This window comes from Hemitrygon akajei, chromosome 13 (genome assembly GCF_048418815.1).
Source record: "Hemitrygon akajei chromosome 13, sHemAka1.3, whole genome shotgun sequence".
NCBI classification, from domain to species: Eukaryota; Metazoa; Chordata; class Chondrichthyes; order Myliobatiformes; family Dasyatidae; genus Hemitrygon; species Hemitrygon akajei.
In genome coordinates, this window is record NC_133136.1 from 2,043,579 (window position 1) to 2,069,220 (window position 25,642).

At 44.6% G+C, this 25,642-nt stretch overlaps 1 protein-coding gene across 1 annotated transcript in view; it reads right to left on the reverse strand.

Moving 5' to 3' along the window:
* Positions 1 to 25,642, reverse strand: part of LOC140737585 (lipoxygenase homology domain-containing protein 1-like) — a 394,473-nt gene that overhangs the window by 356,382 nt on the left and 12,449 nt on the right. The window lies entirely within an intron of this gene.

Consider the following 25,642-nt stretch of genomic DNA (forward strand, 5'->3'; position numbering starts at 1 on the left):
CACTCTATCTGCGTCCTCTGGTCCTAGACTCCCCCACTATAGGAAACATCCTCTTCACATCCACTCTATCTGTGTCCTCTGGTCCTAGACTCCCCCACTATAGGAAACATCCTCTCCACATCCACTCTATCTGTGTCCTCTGGTCCTAGACTCCCCCACTATAGGAAACATCCCCTCCACATCCTCTCTATCTGTGTCCTATGGTCCTAGACTCCCCCACTATAGGAAACATTCTCTTCACATCCACTCTATCTGCGTCCTCTGGTCCTAGACTCCCCCACTATAGGAAACATCCTCTTCACATCCACTCTATCTGTGTCCTCTGGTCCTAGACTCCCCCACTATAGGAAACATTCTCTTCACATCCACTCTATCTGTGTCCTCTGGTCCTAGACTCCCCCACTATAGGAAACATTCTCTTCACATCCACTCTATCTGTGTCCTCTGGTCCTAGGCTCCCCCACTATAGGAAACATTCTCTTCACATCCACTCTATCTGTGTCCTCTGGTCCTGGACTCCCCCACTATAGGAAACATCCTCTCCACATCCACTCTATCTGTGTCCTCTGGTCCTAGACTCCCCCACTATAGGAAACATTCTCTTCACATCCACTCTATCTGTGTCCTCTGGTCCTAGACTCGCCCACCATAGGAAACATCCTCTCCACATCCACTCTATCTGTGTCCTCTGGTCTTAGACTCCCCCACTATAGGAAACATTCTCTTCACATCCACTCTATCTGTGTCCTATGGTCCTAGACTCCCCCACTATAGGAAACATTCTCTTCACATCCACTCTATCTGTGTCCTCTGGTCCTAGACTCCCCCACTATAGGAAACATTCTCTTCACATCCACTCTATCTGTGTCCTCTGGTCCTAGACTCCCCCACTATAGGAAACATCCTCTCCACATCCACTCTATCTGTGTCCTCTGGTCCTAGACTCCCCCACTATAGGAAACATCCTCTCCACATCCACTCTATCTGTGTCCTCTGGTCCTAGACTCCCCCACTATAGGAAACATTCTCTTCACATCCACTCTATCTGTGTCCTCTGGTCCTAGACTCCCCCACTATAGGAAACATCCTCTCCACATCCACTCTATCTGTGTCCTCTGGTCCTAGACTCCCCCACTATAGGAAACATTCTCTTCACATCCACTCTATCCAGACCTTTCAATATTTGATAGGTTTTCAGAAAACCATTAGACCATAAGATACACGAGCACAATTAGGCCATTTGGCCCACTGAGTTTGCTCCATCATTTCATCATGGCGGATCCAATTTTCCACTCAGCCCCAGTCTCCTGCCTTCTCCTTGTATCCCTTCATGCCCTGATCAATCAAGAATCTATCAACCTCTGCCTTATGTAATGCCCTGGTTCATATTATGTTACTGCTCTGCTGTATATATTTCATTTTGTGCTGTTCTGTGTGAGCTGCTTGTTTTCCATTTATGTTTCGGTTATTGTTGAGGATAAGAGATGAGGAGACATGTTTGCATGCCACCTTGGCTGAACAGAGGAGCACTTTTACTGATAGACAAAGACAACTGTGCTGCACGAAAGAGAGCTGTATGAGCCCATTCTTACCCTCGGCCATTAGGCTCTATAATGAATTAACCTATAGCTGGGAAGTGATAACTCCCTCCTGTTAGACTGTTTGTGGTAACTTTTTTTTAAAATTCTTTCTACTTCTCTTCTAATATTTATATCTGAGCACTTGTAATGCTACTGTGACACTGTTATTTTCGTTGGGATCAACAAAGTATCTATTTGTCCTTGCTTTTATATTTTTGTCTTAAAATGAAGCTAACATTGCATTTGCCTTCCTCCTCACAGACTCTCACAGCGCTTTAGGGAATCCTGCACATGGACCTCCTCCTCACAGACTCACACAGTGCTTTAGGGAATCCTGCACATGGACCTCCTCGTCACAGACTCACACAGCGCTTTAGGAATCCTGCACATGGACCTCCTCCTCACAGACTCACACAGCGCTTTAGGAATCCTGCACATGGACCTCCTCGTCACAGACTCACACAGCGCTTTAGGAATCCTGCACATGGACCTCCTCGTCACAGACTCACGCAGCGCTTTAGGGAATCCTGCACATGGACCTCCTCGTCACAGACTCACACAGCGCTTTAGGGATCCTGCACATGGACCTCCTCGTCACTGACTCACACAGTGCATTAGGGATCCTGCACATGGACCTCCTCGTCACAGACTCACACAGCGCTTTAGGGAATCCTGCACATGGACCTCCTCGTCACAGACTCACACAGTGCATTAGGGATCCTGCACATGGACCTCCTCGTCACAGACTCACACAGCGCTTTAGGGAATCCTGCACATGGACCTCCTCGTCACAGACTCACACAGTGCATTAGGGATCCTGCACATGGACCTCCTCGTCACAGACTCACACAGCGCTTTAGGGAATCCTGCACATGGACCTCCTCGTCACAGACTCACACAGCGCTTTAGGGATCCTGCACATGGACCTCCTCGTCACAGACTCACACAGCGCTTTAGGGAATCCTGCACATGAACCTCCTCGTCACAGACTCACACAGCGCATTAGGAATCCTGCACATGGACCTCCTCGTCACAGACTCACACAGCGCTTTAGGGAATCCTGCACATGGACCTCCTCCTCACAGACTCACACAGCGCATTAGGGAATCCTGCACATGGACCTCCTCCTCACAGACTCACACAGCGCTTTAGGGAATCCTGCACATGGACCTCCTCCTCACAGACTCACACAGCGCTTTAGGGAATCCTGCACATGGACCTCCTCGTCACAGACTCACACAGCGCTTTAGGGAATCCTGCACATGGACCTCCTCGTCACAGACTCACACAGCGCTTTAGGGAATCCTGCACATGGACCTCCTCCTCACAGACTCACACAGCGCTTTAGGGAATCCTGCACATGGACCTCCTCCTCACAGACTCACACAGCGCATTAGGGAATCCTGCACATGGACCTCCTCCTCACAGACTCACACAGCGCTTTGGGGAATCCTGCACATGGACCTCCTCCTCACAGACTCACACAGCGCTTTAGGGATCCTGCACATGGACCTCCTCGTCACAGACTCACACAGCGCTTTAGGGATCCTGCACATGGACCTCCTCCTCACAGACTCACACAGCGCTTTAGGGAATCCTGCACATGGACCTCCTCCTCACAGACTCACACAGCGCTTTAGGGAATCCTGCACATGGACCTCCTCGTCACAGACTCACACAGCGCTTTAGGGAATCCTGCACATGGACCTCCTCCTCACAGACTCACACAGCGCTTTAGGGAATCCTGCACATGGACCTCCTCGTCACAGACTCACACAGCGCTTTAGGGAATCCTGCACATGGACCTCCTCGTCACAAACTCACACAGCGCTTTAGGGAATCCTGCACATGGACCTCCTCCTCACAGACTCACACAGCGCTTTAGGGAATCCTGCACATGGACCTCCTCCTCACAGACTCACACAGCGCTTTAGGGAATCCTGCACATGGACCTCCTCATCACAGACTCACACAGTGCATTAGGGATCCTGCACATGGACCTCCTCGTCACAGACTCACACAGCGCTTTAGGGAATCCTGCACATGGACCTCCTCCTCACAGACTCACACAGCGCTTTAGGGAATCCTGCACATGGACCTCCTCGTCACTGACTAAATTTACAACCTTCTGCAGCTTCTTTCAGTCCTGTGCAGTAGCCAACCCCTCCCCCTGTACCAGAGAGGAGCCGTCAGAATGCTCTCCACGGTACATCTATAGAAGTTTTTGAGTGTATTTACTGACATACCAAATCTCTTCAAACTCCTAATGAAGTATAGATGCTGTCTTGCCTTCTTTATAACTGCATCGATATGTTGGGACCAGGTTAGATCCTCAGAGATCTCAACACCCAGGAATTTGGAACTGCTCACTCTCTCCACTTCTGATCCCTCTAAGAGGATTGGTATGTGTTCCTTAGTCTTACCCTTCCTGAAGTCCACAATCAGCTCTTTCATCTTACTGACGTTGAGTGCCAGTTTGTTGCTGCGGCACCACTCCACTAGTTGGTATATCTTACTCCTGTACGCCCTTTCGTCACCACCTGAGATTCTACCAACAATGTTTGTATTGTCAGCAAATTTGTAGATTGTATTTGAGCTATGCCTAGCCACACAGTCATGTGTATACAGAGAGTAGAGCAGTGGGCTAAGCACAGACCCCTGAGGTGTGCCAGTGGTGATTGTCAGCGAGGAGGATATGTTATCACCAATCCTCAGATTGTGGTCTTCCGGTTAAGAAGCTGAGGATCCAATTGTGGAGGGAGGTACAGAGGCCCAGGTTCTGTAAATTACCAGTCAAGATTGTGGAAACGATAGTGTTAAATGCTGAGCTTTTGTCAATGAACAGCATCCTGACATAGGTGTCTGTGTTGTCCAGCTCGTCTAAAGCCGTCTGAAGAGCCACTGAGATTGTGTCTGCCGTTGACCTATTGTGATGATAGGCAACTTGCAGTGGGTCCAGGTCCTTGCATGAGGCAGGAGTTCAGTCTAGTCATAACCAAGCTCTCAGAGCATTTCATCACCTTCGATGTGAGTGCTACCGGGCAATAGTCATTAAGGCAGCCCCCATTATTCTTCTTAGGCTCTGGTAATATTGTTTCCTTTTTGAAGCAAATGGGAACTTCCACCCGTAGCAGTGAGAAGTTGAAAATGTCCTTGAATAGTCCTGCCAGTTGGTTGGCACAAGTTTTACCAGGTACTCCGTCGGGACCTTCCACCTTGAGAGGGTTCGTTCTCTTTAAAGACAGCCTAACATCAGCCTCCGAGACAGCGATCCCAGGGTCATCAGGTGCAGCAGGGATCTTCACAGCTGTAGTTGTGTTCTCCCTTTCAAAGCGTGGACAGAAGGCGTTGAATTCATCTGGTAATGAAGCATCACTGCCATTCTTGCTATTGGGTTTCGCTTTGTTGAAAGTAATGTCTTGCAGACCCTGCCAGAGTTGCTGTGCATCCGATGTTGCCTCCAACCTCATTCAAAATTGTCTCTTCGCCTTTGAAATAGCCCTCTGCAAATCATACCTGGTTTGCTGGTATAAGTCTGGGTCGCCAGACTTGAATGCCACAGATCTAGCCTTCAGCAGACAGCGTACCTCCTGGTTCATCCACAGCTTCTGGTTTGGGAATGTACAGTAAGTCTTTGTGGGTACACACTCATCCACACAGGTTTTAATGAATTTGGTAACATCTGCAGCATACTCATCCAGGTTTGAAGATGAATCCCTGAATACGGTCCAGTCCACCAATTCAAAGCAGTCCTGTAAGTTCATCTCTTTATTTAGCATTTGTGTGTTTGAGTTCTAAAATAACCAAACGTAAGAATTATGATCGCTGTTGATTCTTAATTCCTGAAGTACCCAAAGGATCAGAAAATAAACAGATTTGCCACATGTTAACCCTTTCATTCCTGGGATTATTCTCATGAACTTCCTCTGGACTTTCTCCAATGTCAGCACATCCTTTCTTCATTAAGGAACCAAAAGCTGCTCACAATCCTCCGTGAGGTCTGACCAGTGCCTTGTAAAGCCTCAGCATTACATCCTTCTTTTATATTCTAGTTCTCTTAAAATGAATGCTAACATCACATTTGCCTTCCTCATCACAAACTCAACTATCCTTTAGGGACTCCCAAGTCCCTTTGCACGACTAATTTCTGAATCTCCTCCCTACTTACAAAATAGTCTATGCTTTTATTCCTTCTACCATGACCATACACTTCTCTACACTATATTCCATCTGCAACTTCTTTGCCCACCCTCCAAATCTAAGTCCTTCTGCAGACTCCCTGCTTCCTCAACACTCCCTGGCTCTCCAGGTATCACCGTATCATCCACGAACTTGGTCACAAGTAGAGATAGAGCATAAGGAACAAACAGAATATATGACAGTAGTGAATTCCCTCCAGAGAATGGAATATAAGAGTTGTATCAGAAATAGAACTACACCACAATCAGGTCTGGAAATTCAGCAGGACTACTGAGCCAAGTAGAGTCAAATATCCTCCCTCTGGCTCGTCTCCTACTTCAATTTCTTCCATAGTCAACTTTCATCTCTTATCAGATTCTTCTTTCTCCAACACTTTGCCACTTCTAGCTAACCCTTCCCAGCTACTCAAATCACGTCCAATTCACCAGCTCCCACCTCATTACCTTCTCCCTCACCTGTCAGCTTGTGCTCCTCCCAATCTCCCTACCCTTTCATTGTGCCTGTTGCCCACTTTTTTTCCTGTCCAAATGGCATTGGGTATTTAAGGTGAAAGGGGATAATTTCAAAGATGAGAGAGACAAGTTTGTTTGTTTGTACACAGAGAGATGGGAGCCTGGAATGTGCTGCCTGGGGCGGTGGTAATGGCAGAAACATTAGGGACTTTTGAGACACATTTAGATAGACACAAGGATGTGAGGAAAATGGAAGGATATGGACATTGTGTAGGCAGAGGGGATTAGTTCAGCTGCCAACTTGATTATGAATTCAATTGATTCAACAAAACTGTGGGCCAAGGGGCTTGTCCTGTGCTGTAGTGTTCTATGTCATATGGCCTGCTGAACTGTCTCCACCGGAAATGTCAGCTACGAGGACTGCTGCGTTCCACCAGCATTTTGTGTGTGTTGCTTGAAATGTCAGCTGTTTGTTCCCCTCCACAGATGTTGCTGGACGTGGATGAGAGGTGACTTGATTGAGCTGTACAAGATGAGAGGTGTACGAGAGGAATAGATAGAGTGGACAGCCAGTGTCTGTTTACAAATGTGTCAATGACCAAAGCAAGAGGACATCCTTTAATGATGAGAGGATGAAAGGTAAGGGGAGACATCAGAGATAGTTTATTTTCACCAGGCTTCCTCAGCACTACCTACCCCTCAACCTATCTTTGTATCATCTGCAAACTTTGCCACAAAGCCATCAATTCCATTAACCAAATCATTGACAAACAATGTGAAAAGTAACGGTCCCGATACTGACCCGAGGGACATCACTAGTCACTGGCAGTCAACCAGAACAGGTCCCCTTTATTCCCACTTGCTACCTCCTGCCAGTCCTGTAGTGCCACAGGATTTCATCGTGTTAAGCAGCATCATGTGAGGCAGCTTACCAAACATCTTCTGAAGATCCAAGAAAATGACATCTACTACCTTTCCTTTGTCCACCCTTTGTAACAATACTTCCTCGAAGAACTCAGATAGAGATTTGTAGGCAAGATTTCCCTTCACAGAAACAATGCTGACTTTGACTTATTATATCATTGTCTCCATGTACCGCAAAACCTCATCCTTAATGATAGACTCCAACATTTTCTCAACCACTGAGGTTAAGCTAACTGGCCTATAGTTTCCTTTCTTTTGCTGTCCTCCCTTTTTAAAGAGTGAAGTGACATTTGCAATTTTCCAGTCCTCTGAGACTATGCCAGAATCAAGAGATTCTTAAAAGATCATGACCAATGCATCAGTATTCTCTTCAGCAACCTCTCTCAGGACTCTGGGATGTAGTCCATCTGGTCCAAGTGACTTCTCCACCTTAAGCAGCTTTGGAGGAGCCTAGGAGGATTAATGGTACCTAACGGCGACTCCTTTGCTTGCATCTTTGAAAACGGCTCTATTTCCATCTTTAATATCTCCACCTTTCCCTTTCAGGGTTCTTTTGAAGACCCTGACCTGGAGTCACACACTGACTACAGTTCTTTGCGGGAATGGGACCCGCTCTCGGTGTTTCACGACCGGCTGTTATTTGGCACGCCAAGGGCTCAGCCTAAAAACCTCATTCGCCTTCAGAGAACCAAGATTTTGTGGCTCTGGAGACGGGGGTATCAGACGTTGGTGCCTCTGCAAGAGATCAGTGTGTCATTGGAGACAGAAAATCTCTGGCTGTGTGCCCAGAGACCTGAGATCTTTGAATCAGAATCAGAATCAGGTTTATTCTCACCGGCATATGACGTGAAATTTAGGAGCAGCAGTTCAATGCAATATATAAATATATATAATTATAGAAAAAATAACAAATAAATAAATTACAGGATACATATATTGAATAGATTTTTAAAAACATGCAAAAAACTTAAAAACTGTATATTAAAATAAGTGAGGTAATGTTCAATATCAATTTAGGAATCAGATGGCAGAGGGGAAGAAACTGTTCCTGAATCGCTGAGTGTGTGCCTTCAGGCTTCTGTACCTCCTACCTGATGGTAACAGAAAAGGGCATGCCCTGGGTGCTGGAGGTCCCTAATAATGGCCACTGATTTTCTGAGACACCGCTCCTTGAAGATGTCCTGGGTACTTTGTAGGCCAGTACCCAAGATGGAACTGACTAGATTTACAACCTTCTGCAGCTTCTTTCAGTCCTGTGCAGAAGCCCCTCCATACCAGATAGTGATGCAGCCTGTCAGAATGCTCTCCACGGTACAACTATAAAAGTTAAAAGTTTTTGAGTGTATTTGTTGACATACCAAATCCCTTCAAACTCCTAATAAAGTATAGCCACTGTCTTCCCTTCTTTATAACTACATTGATCTTTGGGCACAGAGCTCAGAAAAAGCAACACAACAGACTTTTAACATCATAAACCAGTGAGTTGTTTGTTATGTCTCCCCTCTCGCTGTGAAATGGAGATACCTCTTTCTCCTTTATTAGGGAGAGAGAGAGCTTGTGGTATGTCGAATACCAGATGAACAAGTAGTCTTTAGGGTAACTGCAAGTCTGTGTCTTTACTGTTGCTTTGCTTACACTTGAGTGCTCAGTGGCGGGTGTCGATGCTTTGTTTTGCCAGTGGGGGGGGGGGATCGTTGCTTCACTGCTGCTTACGCGCGGGGGGAGGGGTGCTGGGGGGGCTTTGGGGTTCTAACATTTAACTGTCATTCATTCTTTGGCGGCACTCCTCTGTTCTCGTGGATGGTTGCAAAGAAAAGAATTTCAGGATGTATATTGTATACATTTCTCTGACATTAAATGTACCTTTGAAACCTTTGAACCTTAAGACCTTTGAGTTTGCCTAGCACTTTTTCCTTTGTAATAGTAATGGCACTCACTCCTGCTCCCTGACACTCACAGACCTCTGGCACACTGCTAGTGTGTTCCACAGTGAAGACTGAAGCAAAGTATTCATTAAGTTGATCTTCCATTTCTTTGTCCCCAATTACTTCAGTGGTTGGAAAGATGTTGGAGTCTATAATTAAGGATCAGGTTTCAAGGTACTTGTAGGCACATGATAAATTAGGCCAAAGTCAGTATAGTTTCTAAAGAGCAAATCTTGCCTGGCAAATCTGTTGAAATTCTTTGAGGAAATAACAATCAGGATAGCCAGTATAGACAAAGGAGAGTCAGTGGATGTTGTTTATTTGGATTTTCGGAAGGTCTTTGACAAGGTGGCACACATGAAGCTCCTTAACAAAACAAGAGTCCATGGTAGCATGAGAAAGGTACTAAAATGGATAGAAGGTTGGCTGATTGGCAGGAGGAAAAGAGTGGGAAGAAACGGGGCCTTTTCTGGCTTGCTGCTGGTCTCTAGTGGTGTACTACAGGGGTCATGTTGGGACTGCTTCTTTTCACATTGTATGTCAATGATTTGGATGAAAGAATTGATGGCTTTATGGCCAAGGTTGCGGATGATATGAAGATAGGTAGAGGGGTGAGTAGCATTAAGGAAGTAGGGAGTCTGCAGAAGGAGTTAGATTAATTGGGGGAATGGACAAAGAAGTGGCAGATGGAATATAATGTCAAAAAGTGTATGGTCATGCACTTTGGCAGAAGGAATAAAGGCATGGACTATTTTGTAAATGGAGAGAAAAATCACAAATCCAAAAAGCAAAGGGACTTGGGAGGCATCATGCAACATTCCCTAAAGGTTAATCTGCAGGTTGAGTCGGTGGTAAGGAAGCAAATGCAATGTTAGCATTCATTTTGAGAGGACTAGAAGATGAAAGTAAGGTTGTAATGCTGAGTCTTTATAAAGCATTGTTCAGACTACACTTGGAGTATTGTGAGCAGTTTTGGGCCCCTTAACTAAGAAAAGATGTGCTGGCACAGAGTCCAGAGGAGGTTCACAAGAATGATCCCAGGAATGAAAGGATATGATGGCTCTAGGCTTGTATTCACTGAAGTTTAGAAAAATGGGGGGGTGGGGGTGGGGAGGATCTTATTGAAACATATTGAATATTGAAAGACCTTGATAGAGTGGATGTGGAAAGGATGTCTCCTGTAGTGGGGGAAGTCCAGGACCAGATGACACAAACTCAGAAAAGAGGAATGTTTCTTTAGAACAGGGATGAACAAAAAATTATTTAGCTAGAGGGTGGTGAATCTATGGAATTCATTACTAGAGATGGCTGTTCAGATCATGTCACTGGGTATACTTAAGGCAGAAGTTGATAGGTTCCTGATTAGTCAGGACATCAAAGGTTATGGGGAGAAGGCAGGAGAACGGGGCTGAGTGAGATAGTAAATGAGCCATGATAGTGTGGCGGAGAGACTTGATGGGCCAAATGGCCTAATTTTGCTCCGGTGTCTTATGATCTATAAAACAAATCTCAATGTAATAGATGGTAACACATAGGTACTTTGATAATAAATTTACTTTCTTTTAATTTAAAAGAATAATCCACTACTGTGCAGATGAGATAAAGTAATATCTGTCTGTTCTTCCAAATGGATATAAGCAATCGCATCCCATGGAAAAGGACAGAGACAGGAAAAGATTTTTTGCTGATTTGGTTAAAACCTCTAGGGCCTCAAATGGCCATGACTGGGATACTTTTCCCAGTTAAAATTAGAGCTGCCAAGTTTGCAGCTCTTGAATTGCATTCTTCATTTTGTTTAGATCTTCCTGAACAATTGCATCCTGAATTCCATAAGACCACAAGGCACAGGAGCAGAATTAGGCCATTCAACCCATCGAGTCTGCTCCGCCATTCCATCATGGCTGATCCTGGATCCCACTCAATCCCATACGCCTACCTTCTCGTCGTATCCTTTGATGCCCTGACTAATCAGGAAGCAATCAATTTCCACTTCAAATATACACATGGACTTGACCTCCACCACCTCTGTGGCACAGCATTCCACAGATTGACTACTCTCTAGCTAAAAACAATTCCTCTTTACCTTTGTTGCCCCTCAGTTTTGAGACTGTGCCCTGTAGTTCTAAAAACGCTCCCCATAGGAGCACCATGTACTCTCCACATCCACCCTATCTAGTCCTTTCAACATTTGGTAGATTTCAATGAGATCCCCATGCATCCTTCTAAATACATCTACTTACATGAAAACTATTTTGCCTGTCAGATGGGATACATCCCAAGCTACTTAGGATTACATCCCTCTCCAACATGGCATCCAAAGACTGGGAAGACATTCTACTCAGTAGATACACCTGGAGGAGATCTGTTCAAGAGGGAGCTGTACTACGTGAGGACAACCTCTGTTGTGCGGCAGAGAACAAGCAGCAGCTGAGAATCAAGAGACGGAACAACCAAAAGACTCAAACACTAACCACAACCACCACTTACTGTTACCCACACTGCACCAGAATAGGTGGATCCTGAATCTGTCTCTACAGTCATTAATAGATAACCCCTTAGGAGAACATCATACTCAATGGAGTGATTGCAGAGAGAGAGTGGGCATTGCCAAGCATTGTTACTCCTCCAAGATTTACCCTCATTCTTTTCTGGGCACCAACCAGAGTTAGATTTGCTATGAGGCCACAACTGAGAGGTTAAAGTTTCAATTGTAGTGTAACCATGGCAACAGTTCTCACTCTTGTCACAATGAAATGAGGGAGGAGCTAGGAAAAGGAGGACTTGCCTTACAAGAAGCTCAGAAGTTTTGCCTAATGTGAGTCTACATTTGAACATTCATCACAGGGTAATGTTGAAATCATGCAAAAGGCAGAAAGTCAGTCTTTGACAGGATCTGGTGAAATCCAGCTCCATGAAACAATACCAACTTTAAGACAATTCCACGTGAACTACACTAGACATTAAACACTTCACAGTTTTCATGGCAATGTCACAGAAGTTAAGAGTGGAGTGTTTCTTCAGTGAACAAGCCTCAGTCAACCAGCAGAACTCCAATAGGAACACTAGAAAAAAGATCCAAAGTGCAGTTGACTCATGGAGTTAAATCAGAACAGACATGTTGGAGCAAAACCTCAAAGAGGCCCTGAAACAAACCCACAGCTTTCAAACTTGGATAGCCATACACTGGCCACGCCCTGGGGGAATCCTGCGGAAGTAAGAAACAATAGAAGCCCTGAAGAAGTCATGTCCCATGGAAGTCCAAAGGAAATCAGTCCCCTTGGTAGTAGACAGCAAACAATCCCCAGAGAGCAGATGGAACTCAGCCTCCACAGGGTTACCAGAGATGACTGGCACCAGGGAAGTCCAACAGACACAAGGCTGCTTGGGAACTCTGATCCAGGGGGTTTAAGAGAAACAAGGTTTCTAAAGAGTCAAGTGCAAACAACCCCTCCTGAGAATCTATTTGAAATTAAATCCAATTGGAATCCAACCGGATCTAGGCCCCTGGATAATTTTGTAGAAGACAGACCTCTTGGAAGTACAATAGAAGCAAGATTATTTGGAGGTTCAGTAGAAATAAAGCCCATCAGAAGTTCAGTAGAAAGTCAACCCCCTGAAAAATCAACAGAAAATAGAAGACATGAGAATTCAGCAGAAGCAAGGCTCCTTGAGAGGTCAACACAAACAAGCCCCCATGGGAACCCTGCAGGAGGGAAGTTCCAGAAATCTGAAAGAGATCCAAACGATGGTGAACATCAGGGAAGTTCTGGCCTCCATTGGGGTCCCAATGATATAACTAAGTTGTCATCTTCAGACCCTCCGTTGAAGATTCTAACTGAAGAGATCAATTTAGCAGGAACATCCTGCAAGGATTCATCGACACATGGGAACACAGAAAGCTTTATCCCCAAGATGCCAACTATTGAAAACCCCTTGGAAATGAGAAGTTATGGGAGTCCTGAAAGAAAAGAATTCTACAAATACCACGACACAGTCAAATCAGAAATTAGTCTAGAAGCAATCAGAGCTGAGGAGGATGCGGTGATGGCCACGTCCTACAGGAGCCCTGATGATCAGAGGACGTTGAATCTCAATCTTCATCCAGCTACCAGACCAGGGGTAATTGACTTCACAGCCAGCTCTGGAAACATTTCCAGTGACATCTTGAGGAAAACAGGTGTAAGCAATGCTGTTGAAGTCAATCCACCTCTCATTCCTCCTATGGGGAGTCCCGAATGGGCACTCGGAGCACAGGGTTTTTATGGAACAGGCTGGACTCAAGTTAATTATGAAAAGAACCTCAACAATTCAATAATGACCAGTGCTGTGAAACCTTCAGACATGACACACCCAGGGATGGCACCAACAATAATAAACCCTCTAGAGGATAATCTCTCCAAGAGCCTGGTAACATTGAACCCTGAAACACGTGTACCATGGCATTCTCCAACAGCAGTTAACATACAAAATTATCTGCAAAGTGACTTCCCAACATCAAATCAGTTCAGTTTTGCCACAGCTAATCTCCTTTCTGGGTCTCCAGCAGTGACAAGAGGCTATCCACAGATGGTGGTGAACAACTCTCCTGTAGGAATACTGAGCTCAACTAGTCCTATCCGAACTGAGCCCCATTGGAATACTTTGGAAGGAAAGCTTCACCAAGGTGCTGAAACTGGAGTCAGACCCTTCAGAAAGCAAGAAGTGGGCCTGCAGATGTCAAGTGTAGATATTCCTGCAGATGCCAGAGTTCACGTGAATCCTTCAGAATTCAGAAATGATGTAGAATCCATTGAAAATAAGCCTCAAGGGCATGCAACAACAGGGCAAGAATGTCCTACACTAAACTCCATGAAAATGGCAGATTCTACAATTATAACTCAAGAGACTCCCACACAGTTAGGCCGTCATTGGAATCCAGTGCGTGACTCAGAGAGCCTTCAATTCCAAAGACCTATTGATGTCCCAGCCAGTATGAAGCCATTGTCAGTTGGACAGCTTGAGGTCCCTGCATCAATGAGAACCTTCAGCAGTCCATTAATGGTCAGACCTCATGATAGTCCTGTCACAATGCTTTTCACCAGTTATCCTGGAGCAGACCTGAGGATTCCAGGTTGGAATAATTTGACAGAAGGACCATTCCAATGGAGGTCTGTTGGAACTGGGGCTCCAAGCAGTTATTTAGGGTTAAGTTTTGAAGAACGCCTTGCCACCACCAGGCACCAATCCACTACCGAAGCTCACATACAGATGCCAAGTTTTGTTGGTCCACCATCAGCTCCCGTACATGGGAATCCTTTTATGGTTAAACCATACCCAAGTTCCACAGATGAGCTCAGAAATCTACAGTTATACAGTCCTGCCAACTTCAAACCCCACAGACCCATTACAACAGCTGCAGAACTTACAACTCCTGAAAGCCCCTTGGCAGCCGGTTCCCATGGTACTTTCACCACAGCAAGACATGAAGACAGTTCTGGTGTTCACCTGAATTATCCAACCCCTGATAGTCCTTTAGTAACAAAATACTTTGGAAATTCTATAGAGATCAATCCTCAGGCTGATCCAACAGCAGACAGACCTCTGGGGAGTGCCAGGAAACTTGTACCTGAAAGGAAGTCAGTCGATGTTCAAAACCTAAATGAAACATCTCAGATTAAACCAAGAGTACTTGACTCTGTAAAGACAGGAAGCCTTGGGAATCCTGTAGAGATCAGGGCTGAAGGAGGAAATGTAATGCCTAACCATTTGAACTGTATGCAAAAGCCATGTGCTTCCTACAGGAACTATGACACAATAAAATCCCATAAGCTTTCTGTAGGAATGTATCCTGAAGGAAACTTTATAAAAGATGGATGTGGGAAGTGTGGTGCAATTGGCAGCCCCCCTGACTGTGCTGAAGCATTGAAGTGTGATGAACAAAGTGAGCACAACAGAGACTTTGGGAACATGGTAACCGTCAGACCTCAGGACACAGTCCTGGAGACCATCACTTCAGCCAGTCCTGGAAGAAACCCTGAGGAAGGTCAAAAGGCAACAATCGATATTTCCCTTACAGTCATTCTTCCTCCAAGTCAATTGAAAGCAGATACAAAAGAAAGCTTCCTGCAGTTTGGTTCTCAAGAGATTCCCACAAGACATCCACAGGAAAATCTGGTTCTTCATCCACCAGTTCAAATTAATGGGAATCCAAATTCATTAGAACCAAATCTAGGATCAGAAACTGGAGAGGCAACAATCAATCTTACACAGGATTCTTACGAGAAAACCAAGTCAGTAACCCAGGAAGAGGATTCTGGAGGAGAGATGGGAGTAAAAGCCCAGAGGGATCCACAAGAAGCTGGACTCCAACACAGACCTACTGAACCTGAACTATGCCAAGGTGCTAAGAAGGACCAGAGATCAAACCTCACTGACGTTCCAAACAAAAACATTTTGGAAGTCAGAATGTCCGGACATCAGGAGAGCCCCAATAAAGATTTTAAAACACCACACTTGGCAAATGGAGTATCAGATGGTTTCCATAAGAATACTCTATCAGAAGGCGGTGAAAAAGGAAGTCTGCAGTGTCCAAGTGTCAATCCTAAAAAGGATTTTATTGAAATTTCACCAAAAGATGACCCTGTACCAATCCTATATCCCACAGATCACAGTAATTGCCCAAGGAAATCAAATTGTATTACTCCAGTAAATGTCATTCCTCAGCCATGTAATGTAGCCAAAGCTGAAGGTTCTCGAACAGAAATGCAGGCTATTACTAATAATATAATAGAGTCTCATAGAGGTCGTTTTGACTCTACCACATATCATGGGAGAGCAATGGAATCTGGGAAAAGCAGAACTCTTAGTCATTCTCCTACAAGTAGTGATCAGGCCAGTGGGCTGGGTGTCAACATGGCAATTGAACATCTTGGAGAAGAAGGACTGAACATCATGGTTAAACTCTACAAGAGTGCAATAAAGCTCAGGCCTCAGGAGGAGCCCTCGGTTAAATCTGAAGACAATTCCAAAGCAGGCTCACCACCAGATAGTCCTTCGGCAATAGATTCTGGGAGAAGTCTTGGTGTAGGCTCACCCATGTTGAGCTCCTCTGAGACAGAGAAAATGACAGATCTACAGAATCCCAGAAAAAATAGTCATCCGGAGAGACCAGGAACACCCCCTGGGCAAGATAATGGGATATCAAATGTAGATGATTCTGTAGATATCATACTTCAGGAGTGTGGCAGTCTGAAAGGACCAAATCTTAATAGTCCCACAGAAAGAAAAGATCAGGAGAATTCTTTGGATGTCAGTGATAAAGAAAGCCTTGTCACAGGAAAACACCATGGGAACGTTGGTGAGCAGCAAGATCTCCAAGATATTGACAAAGAGATTTTCATATCGCAGAAGCCTCAGGAAAATACTGCTGAGGTTACTTCTGGAGATAACTCAGCGATGTTCTCTGAAAGTGTTGAGTTCAATGCGAATCAAACAGACATCAAATCTAAACCTGCTCCTGTGGTAAATGAACAACAAAGGATTCACACAGAGTTCAATGTGAGTGTTACCATAGCCAAGCCGCAAGTGGACCCAGTGGGTCTCAGTCCTGCAGGTGGTCTTAGCTCAGCTTCATCGTTAGGGAGACGTTCCGAGAGCAGCCTCAGTGAGGCAATGAGGAAATCCGATCTGCATCCCCCTGGAACAGTCAGGGGTCCGGAGAACGCTGCTAGAATCAAATCAGAGATTAAACAAGAGAACACTTCTGTGGTAGAAAATGATCAGGAAGATCTTAAGGTTCCTCCTGGAGATGACCGAGGGAGCCGACTAACCTCCAGTGAAACAGTAAACCCGATGCGTGGTTCGGCATGCAGCGAACCAAAACACAATGCTGGGCAGGACATGATTGAGATGAGTCACACTGAACTCAGTGAAACTCTGTTCAACCCTGAAACTGTTGCAGCATCAGGAAGCCATTCTGCCATGCTTTCTGAAGGAAATCTTCATGCAGCCTCACCTTCCTGGAGTACTGATGAAGAAATGAAGAATCTAAATTTGAAGAGTCTGATTGCACTGATTCGCCAGGGATGCGCCAATGGTCTTACTGTGGGAACAAGTACTGGAGAAGATCCTGACCAGTGTGGTTCTGCCAACATTACACAGAAAGGGACCATTGATCCAAGAACCCTGGCATTTCTCAGTCCTACATCTAGAATCTACCAGTGGAGCCCTTTGGAAGTCATTTCCGAAGAATCTCTTATGACGGTTATATCCCGTGGGAATTCTGAAGAGCAGCTAAATGAATCAAATATGCCCGGCATTGTGGAAAACAACCAAGGTGAACTTCCTGCATGTGAGGAAAATCCTCTACACGTTGCATCTGGAAATGATGCAAAGCAGTCAGAGTGGCAGCAGCCTGTGAGTGTCCACCTGCACGTGGGACAGCTGGGGGACAAAGCTGAACACATTCCTGGAACAGATACAACCCAGAGGTGCAATACGGAGCTCAGGCACGACGACAGCCCCATGAAGTTCAAACCTTATCTCGGGAGACCATCCACGTTGGCATCGGACAATAGCTTTGAAGCAGCCTTGTCTCCCTTGAGTTCTGATGAAGAGGTGAAGAAGTCAGAACTGAGGAGCCTTGAGACAGTCAACTATCAGGGGAGCCCCCTTACAAGCCAACCAGAACCAACTTCTGGAGAAGATCAGAAGATATCAAATATACACCTCGATGCACATGTCATTGCCAAGGGGAGCACTGAGTTGAGAAGGTTGGAGATTGATTGTTTTGTTGAAGGAAGGTATCAGAGGACTCCCTATGAAGAGGGTGTTACAATGGTTAGACTCCATGGGAATTCCAGAGCACAGAGCACGTCAACCCCATCTGGTACTGTAGAAGATGAGCAAGAAGATTACCCAGTATTGGAACGCTCTCAGGAGAGCTTTACGAGTGGAGATGATGCAGAACTATCAAAATCTCTTAACTGTGGAAACATTGCCCTCAGTGAGACTCAGATGGAGTTTAAGCAGAAACATCTTCTTACCCATATCAGCCCCGATGACAATTCTACAGAGGTTTCGACTCTGCCTCTTAAACTTGAAGGTAGTCGTAAAGCAGACAATCCCTCAACTCAGACGTCTGAACTCCCTGGTGTAGTCCCACCTTCCTGCAGACCGCTTACAGAAATAATGAAGTCAGGCCTGAAGAATCCTGGTGCAATCAGTCATCAGGGGAGTGTTACTACATTCAGACCAGAATCAGCCACAGGAGAAGGTGCAAGATCATCAGATTTGGGTAGTCCTGTAGACGTCACACCTAGACAAAGTATGGAGCTGAGAAAGTCAAAGCAAGTTAGTCTGTCTGCAGGAAATTACCAGGAAAATGCTTCGGCAGTGAACACTGCAGGAATTCAAAGGAATTCTATTGAACAACAATATCTCGGTGGCATTATAGATGTCAAACAAGGAACTATCTCTATAGCTGAAACATCTCAGGGCAGCCTTCTAGTCGCACTGTCTAGAGGCAACTCAGAATTGTCAAAGCCGGGCTACCGTGTGGAGCTCTGCCTCAACGAAAGTGCCACTGGAGTTTCGATTAACTATTCCCCTGCAGTTAACCCAGTTCAGAGGGAAGATCACTCAGAGATCAGGCTCCAAAGTAGCCCCACCCATCAGAGTCGTAATGCAGGCTGGTCACCTATCAGTCCGACGGAGCCTGGTACTCATGGCAGTCTTTCTGCAATCTCTGATCTGTGGAGTTCTGAAGAAGATGTGAAGAAATCAGGTCAGCAAGAACTTGCAACGAGCAGTCGTCAGAAGAGTGCTACCATATCTGGACCTGATCCAAAGAAACTAGATGTCCCAGTCACACCCAATGGGGGCAGAGAAGACCTGACACAAATAAGTCTTCTCACTGCTGAAAGCAGAAGATGGCAGAAGAATTCCCTAGCAGGAGTTCTGGAGTTAAAACGAACTGGTTTGAATGAAAATGAAAGGGAAATCGAACATGAAGCGTTGTCATTAGCAGAGTTCAGTCAGGAGCAAACTTCAAAAATCAGATCAGGATGTAGACCCAAGAAACCAACTTTGAATAAATGTGAAGGCTTGAAATCTAATGAAAGCCATGTAGATGCTGAGGCTGATCAAAGCCCTGCTGGAAACCCAACTCAGGGCTGTGGCATGGAAACTGGGCCCCAGGACCAGCTGACAGAATTCAAACCCATGGTCCACAGAGATCAGAAGAAAATGGCAGACAACATGCTGTGCAGTAATCCTTTGGAGGCCAGCTCAGTCACCTCACAACAGCCTCCTGAAGAAAGCCCAACAGTTACAAACATGAAAGGATCTTTTACAATGTTAGCAGAAGACAAAAAGCAAGTGAATGTGGATAGACTAAAGGAAATGAAACAGCAAGTATTTCCTATAGCTCTCAGACTTAACCACTCCGAACTCAGTCTCGAAAGCATTGGTTCCAAAATGAGCATTGGAGAAGTCAAATCTGATTTGAGCGTTGGACAGGTTGGGTCAGATTTGAGCTTAGGAGAGGTCAGGTATGAGTGGAGATAGATCTGGACAAAGATATGAAATTGGTGGCAAAAAGGATTGTGGGGTGATGCTGTGCAGCTGGAGGCCAATAGGCAGGGTTTGAGGATTGTCTGACATGTTTTTAAGGGGTTCCTTCAGTGATTCTGCTTTTTATTCCCCAACACAAGGTAAAGAAGGCTCTTCTTGGAACAATGTTAAAGAAAATTTGAAATTATTTTTATATAATGCTCTAATTTACAATCTAATTTTAAGTATCCTCACTTTACGACGTTTCATAATTCACTCTAAATTTAGAATTAAATCACCGATAACAAGCAAACCATAATAGTACACAAGTACAGTGGATTCCAATTAACTGAGACGCATCAGGACCAGTACATTTTGGCTCAATTAAATGACTGTCCCAATTAGCCGAAGTTTCAAGGAATTGGCTAAAAGGATATAACTGAGTAATATGTTATGTATTTAAATGAAATACAGAACAAATTAGAACACGACTAATACTACAGTAGTACAAGTTGTGTATTAGTTCCAAATATTTATCAAAGGATGAATTCATCCAGTGTATGCTGCTGTGTTCTTTTGATTGTCTGTAAATGAACAATATCAGCACAGACACCTAGTGTAGATAATGGGCTGCCTTCATGCAATGCTTTTAATGATTGAATCCCCCAGATCTTCATTTTCATTGCAGCATTCAAGATGATTATCATCAATTTCAAATTCTTCAGAGTTCTTAACTTGTTGAAGTAGTGAAATTGTTTCATTTTGACTCTTACCTGTTTCTGGCATCTCCAAGTCTGAATACATAAGAAATAGGAGCAGGAGTAGGCCATCTGACCCATCGAGCCTGCCCTGCCATTCAATAAGATCATTGGCTCATCTCCACCTACCTGCCTTTTCTCCATAACCCTTAATTCCCCTAATATGTAAATATCTATCTAACTGTATCTTAAATATATTTAGTGAAGAAGCCTCAACTGCTTCCCTGGGCAGAGAATTCCACAGATTCACCACTCTCTGGGAAAAACAGTTTCTCCTCATCTCCATCCTAAATCTTCTCCCCTGAATCATGAGGCAATGTCTCCTAATTCTAATCTCACCTACCAATGGAAACAACTTTCATACTTCTATCTTATCTATCCCTTTCAAAATTTTGTATGTTTCTATTAGATCCCCTCTCATTCTTCTGAATTCCAGAGAGTATAGTCCCAGGCGACTCAATCTCTCCTCATAAGTTAACCCCTTCATCTCTGGAATCAACCTGGTGAACCTCCTCTGCATTGCCTCCAAAGCCAGTATATCCTTCCTCAAGTATGGAGACCAGAACTGCACACAGTACTCCAGGTGCGGCTTCACCAGTACCCTGTACAGTTGCAGCATGACCTCCCTGCTCTTGAATTCAATCCCTCTAGCAATGAAGGCCAACATTCCTTTTGCCTTCTTAATAACCTGTTGTAACTGCAAGACAACCTTTTGCGATTCATGAACAAGCACTCCCAAGTCCCTCTGCACAACAGCATGCTGCAATCTTTCACCATTTAAATAATAATTTGCTCTTCTATTATTCTTTCCAAAGTGGATGATCTCGCATTTACCAACGTTGTGTTCCATCCGTCAGACCTTGACCCACTCACTTAACCTATTTATATCCCTCTGCAGTCTCTCCACATCCACTGTACAAATTGCTTTTCCACTCAGTTTAGTGTCATTAGCAAATTTTGCTATGCTACACTCAGTCCCCTCTTCCAAAGCATCAATGTAAATGGTAAACAGCTGCAGGCCCTGCACCGACCCCTGTGGCACCCCACTCACCACTGACTGCCAACCGGAGAAACACCCATTTATACCAACTCTCTGCCTTCTATCGGTTAACCAGTCCACTATCCATGCCAATACACTTCCTCCAACTCCATGCATCCATATCTTATTTATAAGTCTCTTGTGCGGCACCTTATCGAACGCCTTCTGGAAATCCAAGTATACGACATCCACCAGTTCCCCTCTATCCACTGCACTCATTATGTCCTCAAAGAACTCCAGTAAGTTTGTCAAACAGGACCTGCCCTTTCTGAATCCATGCTGCATCTGTCTAATGGAACCACTCCCTACTAAATGTTTCGCTATTTCTTCCTTAATGACAGCTTCAAGCATTTTCCCGACTACAGATGTTAAGCTAACTGGCCTAGAGTTGCCATATATGCTTGAACCCACAATGAGTAAGGCAGTTCTGAATTGTCTTCCTGCTTATTTCTCACCAAATAACAGTGACAAAAATCACTGCTTTTTGAACATGAACACACACAAGTAATGCTATTTAAAAACTGGCCACTTTAAGCACGGGGTAGTGTCTGATAGCCACACAAGTGCACGTGACTGACACTGGTTAGAAATTTTTGTCAACAATTGCCTGCCCCAATTAAGCCAATAGTGTCCCAAATAAGCTGCCCTGGTTAATCTTTGGACCAATTAACCAGAATCCACTGTATTTAGAGAAGAAATCAAGAACATAAAAAGTGTAGTGGTTTACAACTTGGCATAGAAACAAACTGTAAACATTCTGAGTAAAAACAAAAGAAAATTACTGCAGATACTGGAAATCTGAAATAAAGTAGAAAATGTTCAGTAGGTCCAGCAGCATCTGTGTAGATAGATACTGCATTAATGTAGCTCAGAGATCTTTCAGCAGGTTTCTAATTAAACTTCAGTGAATCAAAACATTAATTCAGTTTCTCTATCCACAAGATGCTGTCTGACTTGCTGTTCTCTATATTTTCAGCTATAATTTTGAAAGTCTGTTCTATTTAAACATTAGCAAGGGATGATGTAATTGATGTTTCCAATCAAAGCAATAACATCCCAAGTAAACATATGGGATGGACTGGGTCATGATGACAAAGTGGCATTAGCTTTCACACTTCCCCATTTCCTGCCAGTCAGTTTACTTCACAAAAGATGTACATTGTTATAAAACCATAAGATGCAGGAATATCGTCCTATCGAGGCCGCTCTGCCATTCCATCATGACTAAGTTATTATCCCCCTCAACCTCATTCTCCTGCCTTCTCCCTGTAACCTTTTACATCTTGACAAAGCAAGAACCCATCACCTCTGCTTTAAACATACTCAATGACTTGACCTCCACAGCAGCCTGTGGCAATGAATTCCAGAGGTCCACCACCCTCTGGTGAAAGAAATTCCTCCTCATCTCCATTCTAAATGGACATCCCTCTACACTGAGACTATGTCTTCTGGTCCAAGACTCCCAGAATGCAGGAAACATCTTCTCCATATCCACTCTATCCAGACCTTTCAATATTCAATATGTTTCAATGAGATTCCTCATCATTCTTCAAATCTCCAGTGAGTACAGGCCCAGAAGCATTGATGCAATTAAATTCTAAATTCAAAAACAACAGAGGCCTAGGAAGAATAATGAAGTGCTTGTGCATATTGTCATGTTCATACAACCAGAATTATTTATGTATTCAGCACAATATTAAAATTAATTCACTGATACCTTAGTAAAATCCTATTTTTTTGGCAACTGCTGGAATCTCCAAAAATTCACCTATGCTAGAAAAAGGCACATTCTACTGACAGTGTAAGACCACAAGACTATAAGACATAGGAGCAGAATTAGGCCATTCAGCCTACTGAGTCTGCTCCTCCATTCCATCATTGAACCTTCTCTCCATTTAGATAACAGTCCACACTATTTTTCCTTTTACCAAAATGCATTTTCATACATTTCCCAACACTATGCTCCATCTGCCACTCTTTTACCCATTACAGAAACATAGAAAACCTAAAGCACAATACAGGCCCTTTGGCCCACAAAGTTGTGCCGAACATTTCCTTACCTTAGAAATTCCTAGGGTTACCCATAGCCCTCAATTTTTCTAAGCTCCAAGTATCCATCCAGGAGTCTCTTAAAAGAGCCTATCATTTCCACCTCCACCACCGTCGCCAGCAGTCCATTCCACGCAGTCACCACTCTCTGCAAAAAAAACTTACCACTGACATCTCCTCTGTACCTAATACTAAGCACATTAAAACTATGCCCTCTCATGCTAGCCATTTCAACACTGGGGAAAAGCCTCTGACTATCTACACAATCAATGCCTCTGATCATCTTATACACCTCTATCAGGTCACCTCTCATCTTCCTTCACTCCAAGTTCTTCCAATTTGTCTTAAGTCCTGCTGCAATTGCATTGTTTCCTCAGCATTACCTACCCCTTCACCTATCTTCGTATCACCCACAAACTTTGCCACAAAGCCATCAATTCCATTATCTAAATCACTGACAAACAATGTGAAAAATAGCGGTCCCAATACTGACCCTGAGGAACACCATTCATCACTGGCAGCCAACCAGAAAAAGACCCCTTTATTCCCACTCACTGCCTCTTGCCTGTCAGCCATTCCTCTATCCATGACAGTATCCCTTCTGTAACGCCATAGGATTTTATGTTGTTAAGCAGCCTTGTATGTGGCATCTTATCAAATGCCTTCTGAAAATCCAAGTAAATGACATCCACTACCTCTCCTCTGTCCATCCTGCTTGTTACTTCCTTGAACTCCAACAGATTTGTCAGGCAAGAATTCCCTTCACAGAACCCATGCTGACTTTGACTTATTTTATCATTATTCTCCAAGTATCCCAAAACCTCATCTCTAATAATAAACTCCAACACTTTCCCAAACACTGAGGTTAGGCTAACTGGCCTAATTTCCGTCCTTTAGTCCAGTGGTCCCCAACCACCGGGCCGCAAAGCATGTGCTACCGGGCCGCGAGGAAACAATATGATTTGGCGATATGAAACGATATGAGTCAGCTGCACCTTTCCTCATTCCCTGTCACGCCCACTGTTGAATTTGAACGCACGTGAGGTCATCAGTCGCCTACACACAGTGATACCCTCATGCTAGGGATCACTGGTTGGCCTCGGGTAACCGGCTGCCTCACGCGGCCGACGGGCAGTGCCGATGCTACTAGCCTGGAGTGCAGACAGATGGGCGTCGCCTCTAAACCTGTTTAGCACACCAAATGTTCGTGGGGAACCCAGTGCTAAAATATTCACAGACAACCTAATTCGGGCTCAGGGTTTCGTAAGTAGCAGAGCAGCTACCTCGCTGTGATCTACTGAAAGTCATCCCTTGAGCCAAACTTTTGTCAGCCGATAGATCTTACCTACCTACAAGAAGGGCGAGCACGTGCCCTGTCGCACTCCTCGCTCGCTCGGTCGCTCTCTTCGGACTGTGACCACCGCGGCCCGGCACAGGGACCTCCGGCCCTGACCTTGTCCTCTCACCCCAGCCGCACCTGGCCAAGGCGTCTGGCAGTGGGCGGGTGGGAGGCTGGAGTTCGGGCCTGGAGGCTGTCTAATGAGGCAATGAAACACTCAAAACTGCTTCAGTATCTTGAGTCCAAGCACCCTGCACTTAAAGACAAACCTGTTGAGTTTTTTTGAGTGAAAAAAACGTGAGCAAGCGGGACAAAAGCAAATGCTGAGAGCCACGAAAACTAAATTGCAGAATAGACTGGACATAAGGAACCTCCTTCGAGTATCGCTGTCTCCCATCAGCCTGCGATGGGACCGTCTTGTTGCAGGGAAATAAGGCTAGGGCTCTCACTGATTCAGCGATATTGGTGTGTTTTAATGATTTTATATGTTCATACGAGGAAAATATGCACTGTGTGTTTAATATTAAAATCGTTAGATAAACCCTTTTAGAAACGAAATTGAGTGTATTAGCCACTTATAAGTGATTTATAGTTGATTTATCACCTATTTTCTGGTCATGATTAACACTCACAACAACCCCCCCACCATTGGCTGGTCCGCAAGAATATTGTCAATATTAAACCAGTCTGTGGTGCAAAAAAGGTTGGTATCCCCTGCTTTAGTCATCCGCCCTTCTAAAAGAATGGAGTGGCATTTGCAATTTTCCATTCCTCCAGGACCATGCTAGAATCAAGTTATTCTTGAAAGATCATGACCAATGCATCCATTATCTCTTTAGCAACCTC